This window comes from Sebastes umbrosus, chromosome 14 (assembly GCF_015220745.1).
Source record: "Sebastes umbrosus isolate fSebUmb1 chromosome 14, fSebUmb1.pri, whole genome shotgun sequence".
In the NCBI taxonomy this organism is placed as follows: Eukaryota; Metazoa; Chordata; class Actinopteri; order Perciformes; family Sebastidae; genus Sebastes; species Sebastes umbrosus.
The window spans coordinates 13,951,102-13,974,232 of NC_051282.1; the positions used below are offsets into that span (position 1 = coordinate 13,951,102).

At 40.3% G+C, this 23,131-nt stretch overlaps 1 long non-coding RNA gene across 3 annotated transcripts; it reads left to right on the forward strand.

Annotated features, from left to right (window-relative positions):
• Positions 1–1,579: 1,579 nt before the first annotated feature.
• LOC119502350 lies at positions 1,580–14,250 on the forward strand. 3 transcript variants are annotated; one of them, XR_005210047.1, is made up of 4 exons: positions 1,580–1,728; positions 4,389–4,537; positions 12,776–12,886; positions 13,884–14,250. It is a non-coding gene; the product is annotated as an uncharacterized LOC119502350 (long non-coding RNA). The 3 variants fall into 3 exon arrangements; XR_005210046.1 differs by lacking the exon at positions 1,580–1,728 and adding an exon at positions 2,333–2,487; XR_005210048.1 differs by lacking the exon at positions 1,580–1,728 and adding an exon at positions 2,486–2,504.
• The last annotated feature ends 8,881 nt before the right edge of the window (positions 14,251–23,131 follow it).

The following is a 23,131-nucleotide window of genomic DNA, read 5'->3' on the forward strand; positions in this document are numbered from 1 at the left end:
TGTTATGCTAAATGCAGTACCTGTGAGGGTTTCTGGACAATATTTGTAATTGTTTTGTGTTGTTAATTGATTTCCAATAATAAATATATACATTAATTTGCATAAAGCAGCATATTTGCCCACTCCCATTTGATAAGAGTATTAAATACTTGACAGATCTCCCTTTAAGGTACATTTTGAACAGATTAAAAATCTGTGATTAATTTGGGATTAATCGTGATTAAACATTTGAATCGATTGACTGCCCTAATTTTACATTACATCGCCTGGACCAGTGATATAATTTGCCTCAGAATAGATATGATTGAGTGTGTTTGTGAGAGTTAAAGTGTGCGTGTACATGAGTTTTCGTCAGGGGATTTCCGGCGGGCCAGAGGGAGAGAAAAAGTCATGAAACGCATCAATAATCCACAGTGCCTGGAGCACATTGGACAATGCCTAGGTGCTAGCTGTTCAAACTAAACAAAACAGGACGGTCGCGACTCAAAAAGGTTGAGATCCACTGATCTAGAACATATTGAAATCCATTGTATTTAACCACGTTTTACAGCTGACAAAGGTTATTTTCTGTAGCAGACTACTGAAACATGTCCTCAATTCAAAATCAGGTTTTTAAGTAATTTTCATAAAATTAGGAAAAGTCATAAAGTATCTAACTGATAAAACAATACATGATAAATCAATTTAGTTTTTTTAGCTGTCAAAGAGGACCCCAAACAAAACATAGGTCAATCATTTCTTTGTTTCCTTTATAGAAGACCTCTTCAGAGAGTTACATATCAACTCGTGGAAACAGATCGTCTCATTCAGGAGCCAAGAGGTCGCCAGCGTACCGTATTTTTCCCTTGACGCCTTGCCTTAAACACCCCTCTCATGTTCTACTGCCAGTCTTGAGTACAAAAACACTGCACACATGCGCAACATGTCTCCCTAGTGTGACCTACAGGCTGACTTTGAAGGCTCCACTGATTTTATCACCTGTAAGGTACCACCTCCAATAATACACCCACCAACACATTTTTATGTTCATTTCTGCAAGACCATGTCCACATGTTGAGAGGAAAACAGGTTTATGTTGCTGCTGTCTTACAAAGCACACACAAGGGTGTGTTTGTGTGTGTGTTTTGGGTGCCGGTTCTTCACACATATGCATACAGATAAGACCCTCTGGCTTCATGATGCTAACTTTGTACATCATATACCTGTTCAGAGACAGATATTGTAATAAGGAAATGAGGATTGAAATGAAGAAAGGACTGCAACGTGAGAACCGCAGGAGCCATATTTCACTGTTTTTATGGGCTGACATGTCGACCTTGCCGCAGTACACCAACACAGCCAGGCAGCCATACTGTGTAACATATATGTTGCAACACATGCAAAGACCCTCCCCCACCGCTCCTGCCTATAGCTTCCTTTAACCCTCATGGAATCTCCTTTTTAGTCTGTTGCTCTCTCCACTCAACTTGCTATTCTTCTTTCTTTTTTTTTTCTTTCTTCCTCCATCCCCCCTCCCCTGGTGTCTTTCAGCCCCTGGCAATGCACATACCACGAGCACACACATGCACACACATGCACACACTAACCAGAGCTATACACACCCCCTTTTCAGTGAGATCACATTCACTTACCCAGCAGTTTGCAGTCACCCTTGGCATTTTCTGCACACACTTCAAGACACTTTTTGAGCCGTCTCACTCAGGACCAGGACGTCCCATCTGCAGATAGGTAGGAAATCAATGGGTTTGTTGCATGAATTCAGTCTCATACGCTGGGTTTCTGCACAGGAAGCCACTTATTCTACTTAGAGTACATGATGTTCCTTCTTGTGTCCGTGCACATGGGCTCACATGGAGGTGTGGAATAGGCTTGAAGTAAAGCTTTTCTTGGTTGCTCCAAAACTTCTGTACAGAACCTGTATGATTTGGAGACCACATGTTTTACTGAATAGTCTGGTGCTTCATAATTTAACCAAATATTACATATACTATAGTATCACTTTTACACTTTTTTCCTACTTTATTTGTGCATGCTTTATCTTGTGTCCTCATGCCAGAGAATTTATGCATGATAGAGCATTATTTCTGTAAGAGCAGGTGAGGAGAGGAGGGTTTTATTTTTCCATGCAGGAAGTTAATTGGTTGACTTTTTATTCTAATGTAATTAAGCCACTGCACACCTTTTTTTTCCTCTCTTTGTGGAATATGAATGAGCACTATTTTAGGAAACAGCAGAAGCAAGTTAATGTGAGTTGTGCTCATAAATATCACACACATGTTGGGTTAAAAATAGAGGGTTTAAAAAAAGCCTGCTTAGTAACTATTCAGCGGTATTTCTTTGTAAGCAGCCTGAGGTTAACGCGCGTGAGCACTCAAGACTACATATCCCATAAATCATAGCAGCTCCCCTTAAATTACCAGAGCTTCACCAGGTGTGTGTGTAAGGGTCGCAAGTCTCAGAGAAGAGCTGTCGGTACACACGAGACAGGTGAGACACCAACAAAGGTAGTAAAAATAAGCAAATTTAAGTCATATTTTCTGTGTTTTAGAAGAGGGAAGATAAACGTGGGCACTGTCAGAAGAGTTTTATAGTGAGAATTCAAACTTTGCCAAGGAGTTTAATTGCGTTTTTGTGCACACAGAGGCGATGCTACTAGTTTGTATGCAAAGCAGCAGCTGCAGCGGTGCGTTCAGGGAACTCTGGTGCAGGTTGTTGCATAACGTCTGGTGATGTAACATTACACAAGTGATACACTTCCTTCATGATGAAGCTCATTCATTGTGTTGAAGAATCAGTTCACCCAAATATTTGTATGTGTTGAACATAATCCAGAAACTTCTGCCAGCAACCTCATGATGATAATGAGGCAAATTAATTCCACATGTGCTCCAAGCATTGAAAAAAAATATTTTTTAATATTTTTCAAATAAAAATGTCTTCTCACACAGCTGTCTTCTGGTCTAATGATGGCTGCTTGGCTCAGATGAAACATCTTATTGTTGGCTTTCAGCATTAGCAGCTGTCTCAATCTCATAAAATACAAAATTATAATACTATTCTGTAGCTGTCTGGATCCAAACTAGAGTTGAAAAGATTAGTGGATTCATAGATTAGTCAATGGACAGAAAAAATATCTTCACTGATTTGATTGTTTCAATGAGTTTTTTTCAAGAAAAAAAAAAATCAGTAAAAAAGGCTGAAGGTTCTCGTCTAAAATGAGAAGTTTTCTTGTTTTGTTCTCAGTTTAATTTAAACTGAAAATCTCTGGGAAGCTGCCGTGAGCATTTTTTTGTGGCTTCTGGTCTGCTTAGGTGAAAAAAATCTTATTGTAGGCATTCAGCAATAGGAGATGATGTCTCAATCTCATAAAAACAAAATCCAAACTGAAAATGACATTCCTATTCTGCAGCTATCAGGGTCCAAACTAGTGCTGGAAAGACATTTTTTTAGTTTGAAATTAGCACCAGCCACCAGCTGGTAAAATATGCTAGTGGCTGCTTCACTCACCAGCTAAAAACACAATGGTAGTTTATTGAGTGGTTGGTAAAAATGTGTAATTCACCAGCTACAGTGGCAGGTGGACAAAAAAAGTGAATTTCCAACCCTGACTGCAGCCCTAATCCAAACTTTTTGAACTTCCATTAAGTTCTGACTGACCTTGGAAAACCTTGAGTTGGTTCCTACAAGAACACATGGCTCAATGTGGCCACTTGGGATTGAACAACAGCAGTATACTATATACAATGTTATGTTACTATGCTGATCTTAAAAGACAAAACACAAATGTCCTTTCACTTAGTTTAGCCCCAAAACATTGGTGCTGCCTTCCATTCCCTGACCTTTAGAAGCATGGCTGCCATGTGCTGTAATGAAGCCTGCTGCAGCAGCAAGATGCTGTGACCTCTTTGCACACTGCCACCACTAGGTGGCACAACTCAATGGACACACTCCATCACATTGTGCATGGGCTATGAATGAATGAATGAATGTTCAGAATCATGAGTGTTTCTCTACTACTGTTGTCATATTTAGTGTTTGGTGAGCATGTAGTTCCCAGTATTAAAGTTTCTCCATGCCTGAGCTGTACAGTTATGTAGGAGGAACCCCACTTAGTGTTGAGGAGACCTCAATAAGGAACCTCAACCTTCCCCTTTTTGTCCTCTTTGCTCAATCTTCCGCCTTTGCACTTCAGTTCTGGGTCACTGCCTCCTCACCCTTCAGTCCCCTGACCGTTGTGTACACACATGTGCTGCCCACTCACATGTTTATCTCCTCCCACCACCTCTTGTGCGCCCTCCCCCTTTCACAAACTCACTCTCAACTCCACTGTCTCTCTCTCTCTCTCTCTCTTTCTCTCTCTCTCTGTGTCTCTCTTGGTGGGTCCATAGGCGGAGGACAGGAACAGGACAGGACACGCACCCTCGACACCACCCAGCACCACCACCACTGCAGAAATGTCGGACTCCGAGACCGCCGCCCCCGTCGAGGCCCCCGTCCCCGCTGCTTGTGCCGCCATCAAGGCTGACCTGGACAAATGGTAGGGGACAATGTGCATGTTGTGTTAATGTGTCTTCTACCTATTTTTTGTGCAGCAACAGTTCATCACGACACCAAACTCGCTGCAAATCGTTGGTCCAACTCTGAATGTTCTCCTTTGTCCTCAAGAGGTGCCTTCAAACATTCATATTTGTTGAGCTGAAGGTGAAGCCCTGAGCAAGAACCTGAACATTTGAATTGTTGCTTGAATGTTGCCTAACGGCTCCAAGCTCCGAGCAAATATTGCCCCAAATTCTGAGCTGATTTAACCTTGCACACGTCTAATGGCGTTTGAATGAGAAGACCGCAGCATCCCTAAAATGCGCCATGCTAAAATGGAGTCTCTTCTGAAGGATGTTGCGATTGGCGCCGAAAACCACCGATGGCGACTGAAGTCTTGCATGTAACTAACTGAACTTGACATCCCAGCTAACTGCAGGGGGGTAAGTGTTATGAAAACTTGGGGTACCCTATGTAGGGGAGAGTGATGTGGGGATTAACGCTGTGTGGCGGCGGGGTGATGTTTGATGCTCATCCGTACGCATGGATGAAGGCTGGGAATCTGCTGGCGTCACTACAGCCTCCCTTTCCCCAGAATACATTGCGTTGGCTTGTTCCGTTTTGTCCCCGCCGTCTCCTTTTAACCTCATGTTATGTCGACGGTCAAGGACACCAGCAGCTCGGTGATATTTTTGGGATTTGTTGCATTTATTCAGAGCGGACACTCCGAGAAGACATAACATGTTGGTGCAACCTGTCACACATCTTCTCTGGAACGGTCCATTTTGACAGATTGGATGAGGGTCACTAAGCTTCGATCAAATGGATTATCATGAGCAGTGACGACATTTCTCGTACACTTAAGGGATAATTTGACATTGTAATTTTATGCTTTTATTAGGGCTGTCAATCGATTGAAATATTTAATTGCAAATTAATCACACATTTTTTATCTGTTCAAAATGTAACTAAAAGGAGATTTGTCAAGTATTTAACACTCTTATCAACATGGGAGTGGAAAAATATGTTTGCTTTATGCAAACGTATGTATACATTTATTGTTGGGACATCAATTAACAACACAAATATTGTCCAGAAACCCTCACAGGTACTGCATCTACATAAAAAATATGCTTAAATCATAACATGGCAAACTCAAGCCCAACAGGCAACAACAGCTGTCAGTGTATCGGTGTCCTGACTTGCCCAAAACTGCATGTGATTATCATAAACTGAGCATGTCTGTAAAGGGGAGACTTGAGGGTACCCATAGAACCCATTTTCATTCACATATCTTGGCAGTCAGAGGTCAAGGGACCCCTTTGAAAATGGCCATGCCAGTTTTTCCTCGCCACAATTTAGTGCTTGTTTGGAGCATTATTTAGCCTCCATTGCAACAAGCTAGTATGACATTGTTGGTACCAATGGATTCCTTAGGTTTTCTAGTTTCATATGATACCAATATCTTCACTCTAGCTTTAAAACTGCTACAACCTCCGAAATATCGATTGAGTTAAAGAAATTTGTGGCATTAAAACAAATTTGCGTTAACTTTGACAGCTCTAGTTTTTATTAATTATTTGTGCAGAGTAAACATATTTTTTCGATAGTAAAAGCTGCCAAGTGAGTTCCAGCCAGACTGTCGGGCCTTGATAAGGTGACAGTGAGTGTGTGTGTGAAGCCTTTAGATAAGACAGCAGGTTGAGGTGGAGGGTGGTAGGGCAAGGCGTGGATGGCTGGCTAATAATGTGTAACAGTTTTGCAAGTGCCAGTTTTACTTCTTAAAGGGGAACAACCACCTAAATTAAGAATTCCATTATGTTATTTCCATGGCCGAGGAAAGTTCAATCAATGTTGGTGAACATGAGCTCCTCTCTCTCTCAGAGCCAGAAACCAGAGAAGTAAGTCTCTAACTTGTGATGTCATAGGGTATAAAGTCTGGAGCTGCTTCATAGACAATGAATGGGACACATTGAATGTTTGTTTTCCTTTTTATACCCAATGAGCTTTATTCTATTGTAGTGTTCTCAGTTATGAAACAGAAAATGTTCCCATTTACTCAGAATATTCCCCTGGGTGCTCTCAGTGTCATCTAGTACATCTCTCCCAATTAATTGTCTATGGAGCAGCTCAACTCTTTACACCCTATGAAATCACAGTTTGAGTTTTATCCTCTATTTTTTGGATTTGGGAGAAAGTTTTTCATGTTCGCTAATATTTTTGGACTGTCTTAAACCATAGGAATAACGCATGAATTTTGAAAATGGGCGTAGTTCCCCTTTAAGTGTCAGGACACTTAAAGATCAATTTGAATTTACAGATAGTTTGGCATACATTTCTTTAACAGGTCTGTTTTGAATATGAATGGTCCATTATTGATAAATAAGTTGAGCTGCTCTTGTGTAAAACCTGCAGACATTGTTGATTCATTAACAGGTGAGGGGGTCGTGCCGTTTACTGCAGCCTGTTAAAGGCCTATAATGGGAACCGGGGCCAAGGTTGGCACTCTATAGGGTCTTTGAAAGCACAGTACAATGGTTTATGGTGATAAGGTGTTCTCATGTTACATGTCATGGTTGCATGTGATTTAGTGCATGTGGGTCATTCCATGCAGATATCAGCAGAACATGAACCCATGACCTTGAAAGGTGGAAAGTCGGGTGGAACCAGCAAATGTGGCCTTAAACTACCAGTGTTAATCAGTGACACAGTGGCCCCTCACAGAATACAATTGGGATAGATGCCTTGGCAATTGAGAACCACCTCTCCACTCCATGTTCCCAGGATTTGTTACATGTGACGGGTGGTAAATTTAATATGCTGTCATTGACCCTTGCTTTGAGCATGAAGTGTCAGTCAAATGAGTGTTTTTGAAATCTACCGGATGTAGAGTGGTGCAGGGATGATGTATTTTTGTAGGCCAACCTGGAAATTAGCATTGCACTGGTTCCCTTAACAAAAAGCCAATGGGATTTTTCCTTTGGATTATTTGCAAATGTTTATGATAATCTTCCCAAATGAACACCACTTATGGTTTTTGAAGCGTAAATAGAATCGCCAGAAGTAAAAAGCTAACTTTAGGCTATGAACAAACTACACTGGTTGCGTGAATGCAAGTATAAACACAACAAGCCCGTAAAGGCGGATGAGTTAGGACTTCAATCAAGGCGTTTCAGGTAGTTCAGGAGCAGTGTTTCTGTGGGGTAGAGTAACTCCTGTTGCCCTGGACTTTGGCTTTGTAACTTTGCAGACTTCTTACATACACAAAAAACTATACAAGACACTAAAGGAAAGGTGAAAAGCACAAAAGCATAATAGGTCCTCTTTAATGTCCCCAACAACCTCCATGATCTCATTTAGCCACTTGTTAGAAACCGCCTTTTTTAAGACACGTAAAAACTTCACAATTCACGTGTGGGATATTTCCTGACATATTTTATGCCATAGAACAAAATGTTAAAATCTATTGTGCTTGTGTTAACCACGGACCTTATTTCAGGCATCTAACTAAAAACCCATTGACTGCCAGACGAGGGAACCGGAAGTGCTAAAATGCTAAATCATTTTGGGCTTTTAGTATTCCTGCACCACTCTGGGTCATGGGTCACGGTAACGATTCTGACATTGACATTTAACACTGCTGGCTCTGTGTAATGAAAACCAGGACCCCTATGTATTTAAAGACTGCGTGGTTGGACGTGTGTACAAGTTATACTGTATGTGCGGGATACCATGACATGTTCCCTGCCATAGATCATGTTACCGCTTCGCCAGACACCTGCTTATTTTAACCGGGCCGGACAAATAAGCAACAGCCTCGCATTCGCACTTGGCCAGAGATGCATGGAGGTAGCCATGTTGGCTTCGGGCCCCTCATGTTGTAGTGATAGGCATCTCTTTATACTCACTGTAGGTCAGATTTGATTATTTTCCCACAGTTTCAGAACAAGTTGGTTAAATGTGAGAATTCATTTTTATTATATACACTTTTTTTTATTTTTGAAATAGTAGCAGTAGTTATGACCTTGTCAAGGTCACACTAACAAGGTCACACAGAGGTGAAGTATAAGCAACAGGCTATCGGCATGTGAGACAAGAAAGCATAGTATGCCTTTTCATATGTTACATTTTTAACAATTTTAATGTATTAGATGAGGTTTTTTAATTTTTTCCAAAAGCTGAAATAATGCTATAGCAGTGTTGCTTCAATTGTTGAACAAATACATTTTTAAAATTTAAAGATAGGACCTATTTTGTTTTCTTAAACTTGGGTAATGAGTAATTTTGACTGTAATTCAGTCTTACTTTCTTCTGCAGTACAGTATCAATATTTTAGCTTGTTTTTTTTATGCAAATCAACTCGTTTCAAGTATTTTTAAATTGTAGTTTAATTTTTCTTGACTTGGATGCAGAAACCTGACTTATTGTTTCAGGATACATACACTTATTTCAAGGAAATTCATAAGAAGTAACTATTGGATAAGAGTTGAAATATCATTATTGTTACTTTTTTTTTTTAAGAAAAGTATTACAGCCAGATATAACTAAACTAGATGAAGCTTTTTGCAGTGGACATTTGTTTGCAGGGTCAAGATAATCAATGTACTGTACACACAGGATAGATCCATAATGCCAATGCTGACATACAGTGCAGTATGTGGACTTGTTGAGCTGTTAGTTAGTTCTTTGCTAATATTTACTATGAATAGTATTTTGCAAACCTGCCTGTGTACTTTGAGACTCCAGGCTCTTTCATAAGAGTGGAACATAAGCACACAGCCCCTTCCCCCTTCCTTTCATCTCCACACACATGCACAGCCTCTCTGTTACTGATTGCCTGCAGTCGTATGTGCAGACATGCATGTACATTCTTGCAGTGGAAGCAGAGATAGTTTTCATTCTGGAATTCGGTGACTCTGCAGAAGTCGGTAATGTGATTGCTGTGCTGTAGTTGTCACACTGTTGGCAACAACGTGCCCCTTCCCCCTCAACCCATGTTGCACCATCTATCATGAATGGTGGTTGATAGACTTAAAGGGCGGCTCCATCTGCAGCGTTTTTGTTTTTGTTTTCAAATGGAAAAAAGCAGTTGCCTAGCTTACATAAGTAAGCTAATCAATAAGGTTATGAATAATGTGAACGCTAGTACTAGCTGAATCAATGTTAGCTGTGCGACATTTGGAAATAACTGAAAGGGTTAATTTGGATTTTTTTGAAGTGGGGTTGTATGTATACTCCAGATTTCTGCGAGATAAAATTAGTGTTTTTGTAAATGGAGTCTGGTGGCTTTGAAGATAGCAAAATAGTTCAGTTCCCTGTTACCTCGCCATCAGACGGCCCTTTCTGACGGGAAACTGAAGATGTTATATTGCTGCCTTCAAAACCACCAGACTCCATTCACAAAAACAGTAATTTTACCTCCAGAACCCAGGAGTTGCTGGTCTACCGCTGTATTGATCGGTTAGTTTGTGTTATTGTGTGACTTTCGGATTCTGGACTAACGTGGCGTCCAAACTGGGAGCGTGTCGACCGCCATCTAAGTTACTATATGTAATGTTAATACACTGTCTATAAGCATGTATATATACTGTGCATGTAGCAGCGTCATCATGCAGAAACCTACGTCGGGTCATGTGGGAAAACGTTTTTTGGACGCTGAGACATACGTACTTCGAACTTTGATTTTCTACACTCTGTCACTTCGAGTATCTTGTTATGAAAAGACAAATCCTCTTCAGGAGGGTTTTCTTATAATTTAAACATGTTCATAACTATTGTAATAACTGTAAGGGTCTCCAGTCCAACTACATGTACTGAGATAAGTTATTGCAGTTTTGAAACACAAATTTTCATCACCTTCTGAATTTGCATTACAGTTGATGCTAGACCTGAGACACTTTTTACAACAGTTGACTGTTCTGGAGGTATTTCCATGTCACTCAAAGACTCTTGAACTGCATTTGAATGACATTTTTAACTTGTTTTTCAGGTTGCACCAGAGTTTCATAATACAAACCAAGATGGTACACAGAAATGACACGTCAGCGCTCAATTTGTGCAATGTGAAACACAATTAGTAACTCTTATCGTCTGTTTATAGATGTTGCCTTGTATATCATATATTTTCATACAAAATGTACACAAAGGGAAACTTTATTGATTCTTTTGTGCTCCCCATTAGATGATGACACTGCACACTCAGCCTTAATCACATGATCTCTAGACTAATATTTGGCCTCTACAGCATCTTTGACTACTTGCACCTGCTCAGTGATCTATTATGCATGTCTGTCCCAGAGGACAGGCTACAGCTAGCTCAGTCTAAATAATTCAGCCCGCATTTCCTGATTGTGTCCGAGACGGGAAGACGACGAGATCAGTCGGACCTGAATACGCTGACGTCACTGCATCAGCAGGCAACTAGCGCTCAATAGCATGAAGTTGGTTTAGATTACAAATCATGCTGGTCACTCACCAGTTAGGTAGATGAATTCACTGGCCGAGTAAAGATTTTACATCATATCATATTTGCTTTGTTTCATATAATGTATAAGTATATTGAATCGGGATTGGGCTGTTTAGGCAACGGGTCGCCATGACAACCCTGCTTTGCCCCATGACCCTGTAATGTGACCTTGTTCAGCGTCGTGCTTTCTCTCAGGAAGATTGCGTGATGACTGCGGTGGTGGTGATGTCATCGCCCCCACCTCCCCTTCCCTGCCGGTCCATGTGACTGCCCTGCTCTGATGCTTTCTGTAATGCCCATGTGTGCACTTCATATACATGTATATACATGTCTGGTGTATTATTGATGGTTAATGATTTTATTTTGAAAAATACCAATTTGAGGAGAGCCCACATTTTCAGTGCTGCATAATAAAGCCCTAACTGGTTGGATGACATTTTTAGATGACATTTTCTTTGGGCTACTCTAGCTTGTTAACCACTCTGTTAATTTGATTCCTCCACCTCAGTACAGTCAGAGTAGCACTGTACATGTGTGTTGTGGTGGACCAATGGCACTGTGGGAGGATTATCTGACAGCGCACCCTCTGGGTCAATCTTTCTGCCAAACATGAGCACTCATTGATTCTGCCCAAGCACACACACTCCAACACACCACCAGGCATGCATCTCTTACAGTGTCACAAACTCAATGGCTCCCATTTCCCCACACACACACACACTCTTCGCTCCATCCCTCCTGGCAAAGTAAAGCGCTGAGTTATAATCTGCAGCAGCCAGCTGTGTGTTACATCACTATCAGGCACCCGGCCACGATGCAAAGAGATAAAGCCGCAGAGATGACCCTGTGTAGCTAAGCTAGTATATTAAAATGGTTATGACGCTGTAATGTGATAGTGTTTCCACGCCTTTTAGATTCGCAGAATAGACTTTAATTATACTCTGTTGTGTGAATGATCACACAAGGCTGAAAATGAAAGACCTGTCTTGGTACTTCTGCATATTATGTGAAAAGGATTGATGTGTAGCAGATGAGGATTGCTGCCCTGGGTTGAGGAAGAAAAGCAGAACGGAGGGATGTTCTGATGTCATGAAGTGATGGGAGGAGCCAAAGGCTGGGTTTACAGTCATGCATCATGAAACCCCTCCTCCTGTGGGCTCACCCTCTGTACCTCCGTGTCTCGTCATCTGCATGATCACGCAACCTCCCTCCCTCCTTTTCTGCTGCGCTGTCCTATCAAACAGATGGGTTCATCCACTCTCTCTCCCTCCCTTTCGCTCCATCACCCTAATGCACTGTGGCAATGTCTGCTACTGTGTTTGCTCCTGCATGGGAGCCCAAAATAGTATGTTTCTCTCTCACATTTTCATCCCCTTTTGTCTCTTCCTTCTTTCATTCTTCTTTTTTTTGTCTTTGTCAGCCACTGCATTTCAAATGTATAGAACATTTTTCAATTGGGAACATTTCACATTCATATATCCATTCATCTTGTTCCTTAAAGTGGTTGTGATCAAACTTTGTGAAGGAGTTGATCTTGCATTGGCACCTTGTGTCAGTCACTTTCCATGTCTTTATGTAATCTTTCAACTCGAGTCCGCTACTTCTGACTTAAGCAAGACTAAAGCTCTCTTCCTCTTTCTGTTTCCAACTCGCATGTCATCTGTGCGAGAGGGTGACATTGAAATGCAACAACAACTTGTGAAATGAAATGCTGAGGTATTTAAATGTGGGTTAACTTGATTGTGATCTAATAGTCATTAATGTTTCTTCCAGTGTGGCAGAGAAGGGAGCCGAGGGCTGCAAAGACCTGATGGAGGCCTTTGCTGCTTGTGTGAAGAGTGCAACTGAGGGGACGTCATGAGGAGGCGCCCTCAAACCTCAAATGTAAGGATGATTCATAATTTACATATCATTCATAGTCAACAACGAGCAAGGTTGGGGGTTAATTACCGGATGATGCGGTTTCTGTGACTTGCATCCAAATAGGCTCATCTGGAGCAAAAGATTGTGATATCTTTACAGAGCAACAGGCCTTTTTCAGGGAAGACATTTAGACAGTCACAGTAGGAAAAGAACAGGTGTAAATAATGAAAGGAAAGATGAATTCCATTTAGCTGCTTCAGTTTCATGCTGGCTCACTACTTGGGATAAGGCCAAATGTCTGCTGGGGGAAAGGGCTACTCTTAAATTGTTATACTAAAATTATTCATTTTATTTAAAACTTTGCACACAATGAGGGAGAACCCTCATTCTCAATGTTGTTGAGGCATACATACAATAAATGGAGACCAAAGCAAAGAGTGCTAAAAGATTACATGGCTATATCAATTAATGCAACAGAAAAGATGAAAATAAAAAAAATTAATTAAAAGCAATGGCAGTTATGATCAGTAAGATTAGCAATCTACCTTACTTTTTATTGTTTCAGCGGTATTAACGAGGTCAACTTTAAGTTTGTTGAATATTCCAAGTGTGTGGGGCAAAGTAATAAAAAGCAGATCTTATCTCTGTAGGAATTTTTTGCTCCTGCAGGGTACAAATGCTGATCCCTCCTCAATGAACGAGCAGGCAAGCCAGTTTTTTGATAAAGTAGACAATGGTGTATAACTATGACTAAAAATGAATGAATGAATACCGAAATTATGAATAAATAATAAAACTATCCGTCTCTGAAAAACTTTTTTAGAAAGTAGCTCTAACAAAAACTGTTCACAAAAGTTATCCACCAGGGCACTGTTTCTGGAAAGAGATATGCTGCAGATTTCTTTTTTTGGGGGGGGGTTTAAATGTAATTTTCCAATACTTTGAGCGACGCACATTAAATGATCACTGGGTGTAAATGGCATCAAAAAAGTGCATTTTCATCTCTCTCCTCTTCCAGGTCCACTGCACTGAGTCCTCCAAGTTCCCAGCATTCCCTTCTGCACAACAGCACTGGACTGAATGATGACGATGATGAAGATGGAAGATAACGATGATCATGGCGTGACGAGCATTGTGTTGATTCGGGCTGAATTTGGGATGTGGTGGCAGTAACCACAGTGTGCTCCCCCTGTCCTCCCCTCTGTTATAGGCTTATCTGGTGTCCCTCAGTCTTACCGCCATTCCCCTTCTCCCTCTACGGCTGACATGCAGTACATCGACTTGTAGACTATTCCAGAGAGCTGAGCTGTAATGTAAATTGTCGACTCGAGATGAATACTTATAAATGGAAATAAAAAGTATCAAATAATTGGTATAAAAAGACATTGTGATTTTAAAGCCTCTTTTGTTGAAGGGTGGATGTCTACTTTCATGGAATATGGATGTGTGAACTCATGTCCTAACCATTTCGATGTTTGGGAGCATCGATATATTTTATTCCCACAGAAAATGGACCAAAAGAAAACAATTCACTTTTTTAAAACTTAACCTGATGTTCTTTTATGAATTTGAAGTGGCTAAAGTATGGCCATCTAAAGTCAAAGTAGATTCGACAGTCTATAGAGCGCTCCAGGGATGACGTATTTTTGTAGGCCAACCAGGAAGTTGCCATCGCCCTGAGTTCCCTCTACAAAAAGCCAATGGGATTTTTATCTTGGGTTTTGGAGTATTGCAGAGAACAAGCTCTGGTTTATGATATATTTACTGATGTATTTTATATCGTAGAGCAAAACGTTAAAATCTCCTCAGCTTGTGTTAACAACAAATCTTATTTCAGGCATTTAACTAAAAACCAATTAAAAAAACCCATTGACTTCCAGACAAAAGGAACTGGAAGTGCTAAAATGCTAACTCATTTCTGGGTTTTTAGAACTTGTTCCTGTAGCACTCTATAGGGGCACTCAAAAAGTAAATTCAGCAAGTCACTAGGTCTACAGTACATAACTCAGTGGCTGGCAATCAGAAGATGTTTGTGCTCATCCAAAGATTACTGAAAACAAACATACTGTATCCTTAGTGTGGGTCATTTTTGAAAACATTTTTATTTGTTGAAATTCTCCTTACTTCCCGACAAAAATCAATAAATCAAATGCTCTGACAAAAAAAGGGTAAAGATCTGCTATCTGTGGCTGTCGCAAGACTGTAATCAGCGGCCTGCCTGCGCGCATTCTGTCCGTTCACTCATTGCGCGTCACCAGAGTCTTCCACAAGCTGCTAGCTTGACAACTGTGAGTACTAACAACAGCCATGCTTGTTGTATGTTTACTTTCATAATGATGATCTTGGGGGAGTGGCCTTGGACGGATTGTCAGTGTTGCCAACTTGGGGACTTTCTCACTAGATTTGGGGACTTTTGGAGCTACTGTTGCTAGCTACTTTCATTGGAAAAGAGTTGGCAACACTGGGCTGGGTTTTTAAAATCTAGCGGACTGGTTTCTCAAGTGTTACCTATACCCAAGCTTTAATGGTAAATACCAGGGTTTTACAAGCCATTTGTACAATAACCTTGTATTTGTATTGTATAGACGCTGCACTATGGAGTCCCTGAGTCACACAATTATCTATCCAATATTTTTCACGTGCAACGTTTACATTTGTTTCTCACCATATTATACAATTGTGTCCAGAAAATACTGATCGCTAATGACACTATAGCAAGCTACCTAACTGAAAGTAACTTTTTGCATAAAACTACACTACCTAGTGCACATGTCAATCCTCCATATACTGAACTGCTCACTGCAGCAGCATCACTGTACAAACGCACAATAGTAGCTTATGCATTTTAGCTAGCAAGCTAACACTAACAAATTTAACTAGCTAACGTTGGCTTACACTAAGAAGTCTTCATTAAGGATGACGATGGAAATAGCCTAAATCTTGGTCTTTGTTGTGTTATCCTTGACATTTGGGCATGTATGCTTTCTCATGTCAAACAGTTACTAAACAGTGTGGTTTTAACAAGCTAACTTTGTTAGCATAGTAGGCTAATTCTGTTGTGCAGTTGGTTTATTTTGAGCTTTACTGGTGTCTGTAGATCTGAACGGGTTCGCTGAGAGTTACTGAAGATGTAAGTGTCATTTACTCTTGATACTGTATCTTGCTGTTTAATTCTAGTTATTATTAGTAGTTTTCAGGCTTTGATAACTCATTCTAACACTTTTAAATGTAAATGATGCAGCAAAGTTTTGTATATTTGGTACAGTAGTATTGAGTATATACCATCAACCATCACACTTTTGCACATACAAATAGGGGTTAATGCACACACACACACACACACACAAGACACACTTAAGACTCACAAACAGACATCAATACTAGTCAGCTGTCTGTCTGTCCTGATCCAGCCCCAAAGGGTGAATTTGAACTCCTTTTGGCGTCACACCCACACATTCCCAGATTAGCCTGCACTCTGCTTTCAGTCAGAGCCTCGCTGTTGGAGCTGTGGACTTCAAAGCCACTATGTAAGTGTTTGACACTTTAAAGCCATACATACACATGTATAGTAGTGTCCAAAAAGTCTTCATTTGGGAAAAATAGTAAATAAAATTTATCGGAGTGAATGTTTATTACATGAAAAAAAGGTTGATTTATAAACACTTTTTTTCCCCCAATACATCTCAATTCTCTTCCATTTTCCCCCAATTAGTCTTAATATATCAAATTTTCTCCCACAAGAGGAAGCCCCATGCACCTATACATTACTCATTGTGTATTTTTTATATTGTCAAATAATTAGGGCTGTCAATCGATTAAAATATTTAATCGCATGACTGTCCATAGTTAATCGCGATTAAACGCAAATTAAATCGCAAAATGTACCTTAAAGGGAGATTTGTCAAGTATTTAATACTCTTATCAACATGGGAGTGGGCAAATATGCTTCTTTATGCAAATGTATATATACATTTATTATTGGCAATCATTTAACAACACTAAACAATAACAAATATTGTCCAGAAACCCTCACAGGTACTGCATTTAGCATAAAATATATGTTCAAATCATAACATGGCAAACTGCAGCCCAACAGACAACAACAGCTGTCAGTGTGTCAGTGTGCTGACTTGACTATGACTTGCCCCAAACTGTATGTGATTATCATAAAGTGGGCATGTCTGTAAAGGGGAGACTCGTGGGTACCCATAGAACCCATTTTCATTCACAAATCTGGAGGTCAGAGGTCAAGGGACCCCTTCATAATTGCCATGCCAGTTTTTTCTCAAAATTTAGCACAAGTTTGGAGCGTTATCGAACCTCCTAGCTAGTATGACATGGTTGTTATCAATGGATTTCTTAGGTTTTTCTAGTTTCATTTGATACCAGTATCTTCGCTCTATCATGAAAAGTGAGCCCGCTATAACCTTAAAATCGGAAGTTGCGTTAAATGTGTTAAAGAAATTAGTGGCATTAAAACTAATTTGCGTTAACGTGTTAATATTGCGTTAACTTTAACAGCTCTATAAATAATACAGTTGAAATGACCTGCACTGTACAAAATGTGACCATTATGGTATCCCATAAGATAGTCCAGGTGAGCACATGTGATGTAACTCTGTACATGTGTGTACACAGCATTTATGACCTGTGTAAACAGGCGTGCTATGTTTCCAGGAATGTTCCCCTGGTACCAACATGTGAAAGAGCAAACCATGTCCTACGTCCCAACACACACACACCCATACTACTTGTGAGGATACTTTGACACAGAATAATTAAATTCAACCAAAGCCAGGCGGTACTCTTTAGCCTTATCTTTACAAGGGCCCCCGTTGAACATAATAGAAGTGGTAACATCAATCATTAATTTGCACACACAGACACACTTTGTACATGGCAGCACATGTTGCAGTTACATGAACACAGTGACAACCTGCACTGCCCTGCAATGGACGTCAGCTATGCCTGAGGGAGATTCCACTGAGGGGGTAGGCCATATGGTATTTCTGCCTGAGTCTGCAGAGAGGAGCCTAAAGGGTTAGCCTTGAGGTTCAGCTGTGTGTGTGTGTGTGTGTGTGAGAGGCGGGAGTTGGGTCGAGGTCACACTGCCACAATGTATGGAGCAGTTTCCCACCAATAGATGGGTTTCTTATATTCAAACATTACTGGGTGCGTACGCATTCAGGAGGCAAAACCACTTTGGCACAACCATTGTAGTCAACCATTGTAATCAACACAGATTTCACATTGTTTGTACATTTTCGTTGACTATACAAGACCCCTGCAGAGTCCGACCACCAGATACCATGATCATATGATGTACTAGTATGAGATTTGTTTATTATTATCACTGGTTATGAAATGGCTAACATTAGATCCGACATACCAGGATCTGTTTGGTTGACACTCCGGTCGTAGTTCAAGTTACGTGAGTCCCTCTTGATGGCCGCCGCCAGACACTTTTTTTTCACCCTGTTGTTGAACAGTTCATATTTATTGATCTGTGGAGCATGACAGCTCGCCATGAACACCCGCTGCTTTGCTAGCGATGTGTGACGAGAATGCTTTTTCCCACCAGGCCTGGATCCATAATCTCCTTCTGTTTTTAGCAAAGGCATGTGATCCAAGCCCCCAGGAAGTGTGCCGGTCGTTGATCCCAACTTTCGTAGTGGCCAAACGACGGTACTACAACTTCTGTGTCTGTCACGTGATTCCATTGGGTCCAAAAATACTTTTTCCCATAGACTTACATTGGGAAAGAGACGTCTGTAACTCAGCGGATCATTTTTTTTTTTAGGTGAATCAACTTCCCAGTACGAACGCTTGAATAGCCCTTAATTAAATCATTAGGTCCTAAAAGTTGTAAAATGCACTAATAACTGAATCCAGAGTTATTTCCCTTCCTCCGTTCATGTGAATGAGACCCAGACTGTGACAACAGCGCAAGCTGTGAAGACGGCATGACGTTGGGACCCCGTGACCGAGTCATGTGACCGAGCGGACGCTACTATCGCCGGAAGATCCGGGTACTTTTTCTGACGAAGTCGAGCCATTTTGGCTTCATGTGCCACTGAGCAACTTTCATAGGAATGAATGGGGCCCACGCCTCCAGCGCTGTATCCAGTTCTCTTAATACATCCATGATGCGATCCCCTCGGAATATTAAACATTTTCAATCTATCTTTTCTGCAGTTGGTGCAGTTTACTGCACAGCAACTCCTCCTCATCTCTGCTTTGCAGCTTGGCTCTGCTAGACATGCCATGCTTTCTGCCCCCTAGCTGCACGCGCATCTCTGTGATGACGTTGCACAGAAACCTGTCTATTCTAATTCCCAAACAAGCACAATACTTAACGATATGATATTATGAAGCAGCAATCTTCTAAAAAAAACGACTGAAATTCTATTTTAATATAAGATTGCAGCTACAAGCTACTGAACCAACAACATTTTAGTATTGGCGGGTGCTGTTGTATCAACGAAGCTGAAAAAACTGCTATGGTTCTTTAACAGCTGATAATTGTATTAATTTTAGTTGTTATCTCATGACAAACGCATCTGAATATTACCAGAATTCATTAGAAACTGCCATCCTTATATTTGCAGTTTCAGCCCTTGTTAAGGTCAGAGGTCGCTCTCCCAGTTAAGGAGAGGAGGAGGTCAAACAGGTCACAGTTTAGCTCCAGAATAAGTACCCCATTAGAGTTGGTGGGGGGATAAAATTAACCTATTTGACCCCCCAAACATGCTGTCACAATTGAACCATCATATCTATTGACCCTGACCAAATACTAATTTTCTTCATTAAAAGCTACATGTCACTTGCTTTGTGCGAATGCTAATATGTCTAGGCACATTCACCGTGTCCATGGTTTGCAGATGCAGCTGTATAATAAATGTAGAGGAGTAACAATTACAATGTTTCCCTCTAAAAGGTAGTAGAGTAAAAGTGTAAAGCATGAAACTATTAATATATGTATTTAGTTACTTTTCACCACTATTAGCAAGTAGGCCTACCACCTTATACCAAGGCCAAAGGCAGTGTCACGGTATCACTGTGGAGGATGGAACCTGCCAAAATAAAAAAATAAATGACTTGATAAATAAGTAAATATGTCACTGAATGTAGTAAAACTAATATGAAAAATGCATGTAGCCATTAATAATGTATTGATATTTCTGTTTGAATTTGCTTCTTTATTTATTTATCTTTGTATCAGTTCCCTTATTTATTTACTCTTCTGTTTAATTTCCCCTTTTATGTATTTATTATTTTATAATTTTAAAGTGTATGTATCTAAAATTGCATATATTTTTTATTTATAGATTTTTGCATTTATTTGTTATTTATTTTCAAATGTATTTATTTATGCATTTATTTATTTATGCACAATTTTCCCTTTGCATTTCACCCCTTATTTATTCCCCCAAACTTATTTATTTCTGTATTATTTTCTTTAAATATTTCATTCTATCGGGTCCTTTATTTATTTATTTATTTATTTATTTATATATTTTAGATTTTTGCAGGTTCCATCCTCCATATATCACATAATGGTTGTTAATGACATCTAATAGAGAGACTGAATCCAGACAGAAGAAGAGAGGGACAGTTTTGAGACTACAATGTTGTTTGTTAGGCATTCAGAACTAGAATTAACACATAACTATTTGTTTTAATCCCATGACTCACACCTTACTGTGCTCATTACATAGTGGAAAAAATGATAGCTCATACAATAGCACAACAGTACCATCGTGTGGTTAGAAAATACACTTACATTAGCAGTTAACACAATTTATTGATCCCTCTGAGGAGGTTTTTAGCATGTTCTTATTAATAACATGTTTCTGAGTTAGTTCTGTAAGAATATAAATCATCCCCAGACATGTTTTTTTATCAATATTTAAATAAACATTTTTAATTGTAGGGCATGTAGATGGGGATTTTGAATGTGCATCATATACTGGAGAAGAAAAACTATATTTCTGTGACACAAAACTAGGTTTATGCCTTATAACTTGTCTGTAATTGTTTGCTTGTTCATGTGGAAAACCATCCCAACCATCACACAGATATAGAGTCACATGGATTTACACACAGGGCACCGTTAGATAATCTGAGCTACATCAACCTGACTGCATCAAGAGATTAAGATTAAAAGGGATAAAGATTTGGGAGTCAACGTCATACAGATATCACAATGTGGAACTTTAATCACAGCATCCAGTGGTTTTGTAAGTGCACGTTATGATCTGTCCCGGGGGTCAGCGGTGTACGGTGGCTGTCCATCAGCCGAGTGTTTTTTTTATATAAAAAGCAGTACATGTCACATTATGTCACGAGCTAGGCGATGGAACATGATTTTTTTTTTTTTATTGTATTTTATTACGTGAGGTGTTCATTGTTTCCTAATTATTATGTCACACATGCGATAGAAATGACTTACCTGACTTGTGTCTCCTCAAGTTAAAGGTGCTCTATTCAATATCCAGAGCATTAATATAGCATCAAACAACTATTGTCTATGTAAAGATATAGAGGAATAATGTCTACCTGAGCAGAGAATGAAGTCCGTCTTCCTCTTTCTTGTTTTGTAATTAGAGCTTAAGATAAGATAAGATATACTTTATTGTCTCACAGGGGAATTTGTCTTGGGCTCCAAACCACCGCATCACACAACATACCAAAGTCAAAATGTACATACACACATAAAACAAGGATCATACATACACTCATGCATGAACGTGCCTAAATTCACATGTTGAGTGTGAGACAGTAGTTCTTTAAAATAATAAAAGTAATAAAAGACAATAGTTTCTAATACTAGAATCAGTAGTTCTTTAAAATAATAAAAGGTAATAATAGACAGTAGTTTTTTAAATACTAAAACCAGGTGTAATCATACCAGATAATAAATAATAAATTTACAGTATATTAGTTCTCAATAAAATCATATATCATATAATACTAGACCTACTTGTTGCTGTTTAATAATTTAATTGACAACGAAATTAATAAATTTTTCTGTGTGCTTTGTTGACATAGCCGGGTTGGCCATGCATGTGTGTGTGCCCCCACTGGCTAGCTAATGGCCGACGCTCTGCAGTGCTCTCATTCGGCAGTTACAGCTGATAACGTCGTCCCGATCCACGGCGTCGTCATGGAAGGGTAGCGCCCACCCTTCGGTTCCCCCCCCCCTTCAGGTTAACACTGTTAGCTCTGTCAGCAGTGTTGCCGTTGTTTGTACTGTTAGCACCAAATAACTGAAAGGTTCTGATTCTTTGAAGTGGGGTTGTATGTATACTCCCGCGTTCAGTGAGGTAAAATGACTGTTTTGTGAATGGAGTCCGGTGGCTTTGAAGAGAGTGATATAACGGCTTTTAAGTGTACGCTATATTTAGAATATTTTCACCGCTTTACCTCACCGCCAGACAGCCCTTTCTGACGGGAAACCGAAGCTATTATATCACGGCTGCCTCGATCAGTTAGTTTGTTTGTGTTATTGTGTGACTTTTGGATCCGAACTAACGTGGCGTTCGTTCATATTTGATCAGCGCTGCCTAGTTTGACTGTTTGATTGGAGTTTGCAAGTGATTGACAGCTGCCTCCGTTGAATGAACAGCCAATAGGAACGCTCTCTGTCTCTGAAATGACCTGTGATTGGCCAAAGTCTCCCGTCACGGGCTAGATTTCTTAAAGCCTCAAAACAGAGCCATGAGGAGGTGCAGAAGTCCAGTTTTCTCTCAGAACACTTGAATTACAATATGCTGAAAGGTTTTTATGGAATTTGTATCCCAATGATGCCAAAAACATTCTGCCTACCCTCACTTTAAGGGGACTGTTTGTAAATACTTACACGTATAAATCACCCGGGTCGGTGTCCCATGTGCGCTCGCATATGCGTGCTTGTGTGTGGCTACGCTGTTCAGACTCAGACGCCAACACAAACTACAAGGAAGCACCAAAACCGCAAAGTTATATCTAGTGAAGCCCGTCTGTCAAACAGTGTTGGCCGCGGTCGGAGTACGTGGGGGAGACCGTAGCTTTGGTCTCCAGGGCCGGAGTCTCTGCTCCTCTGCTCCTCTGCCTGCTTGCCTTCACTCAGCTCGCTCCACCTCACGTGCATGCACGCAAACTACACATTGCAGAAGACTTCGTAGCTCTGAGAATATCTAGTGAATGCACAGTGGACGTTTGTGCAGAAATAAATGCTGCAGCTCCTCCAGACCAACAGAGGTTTTCCGTGTCTTGTGAAGTGAC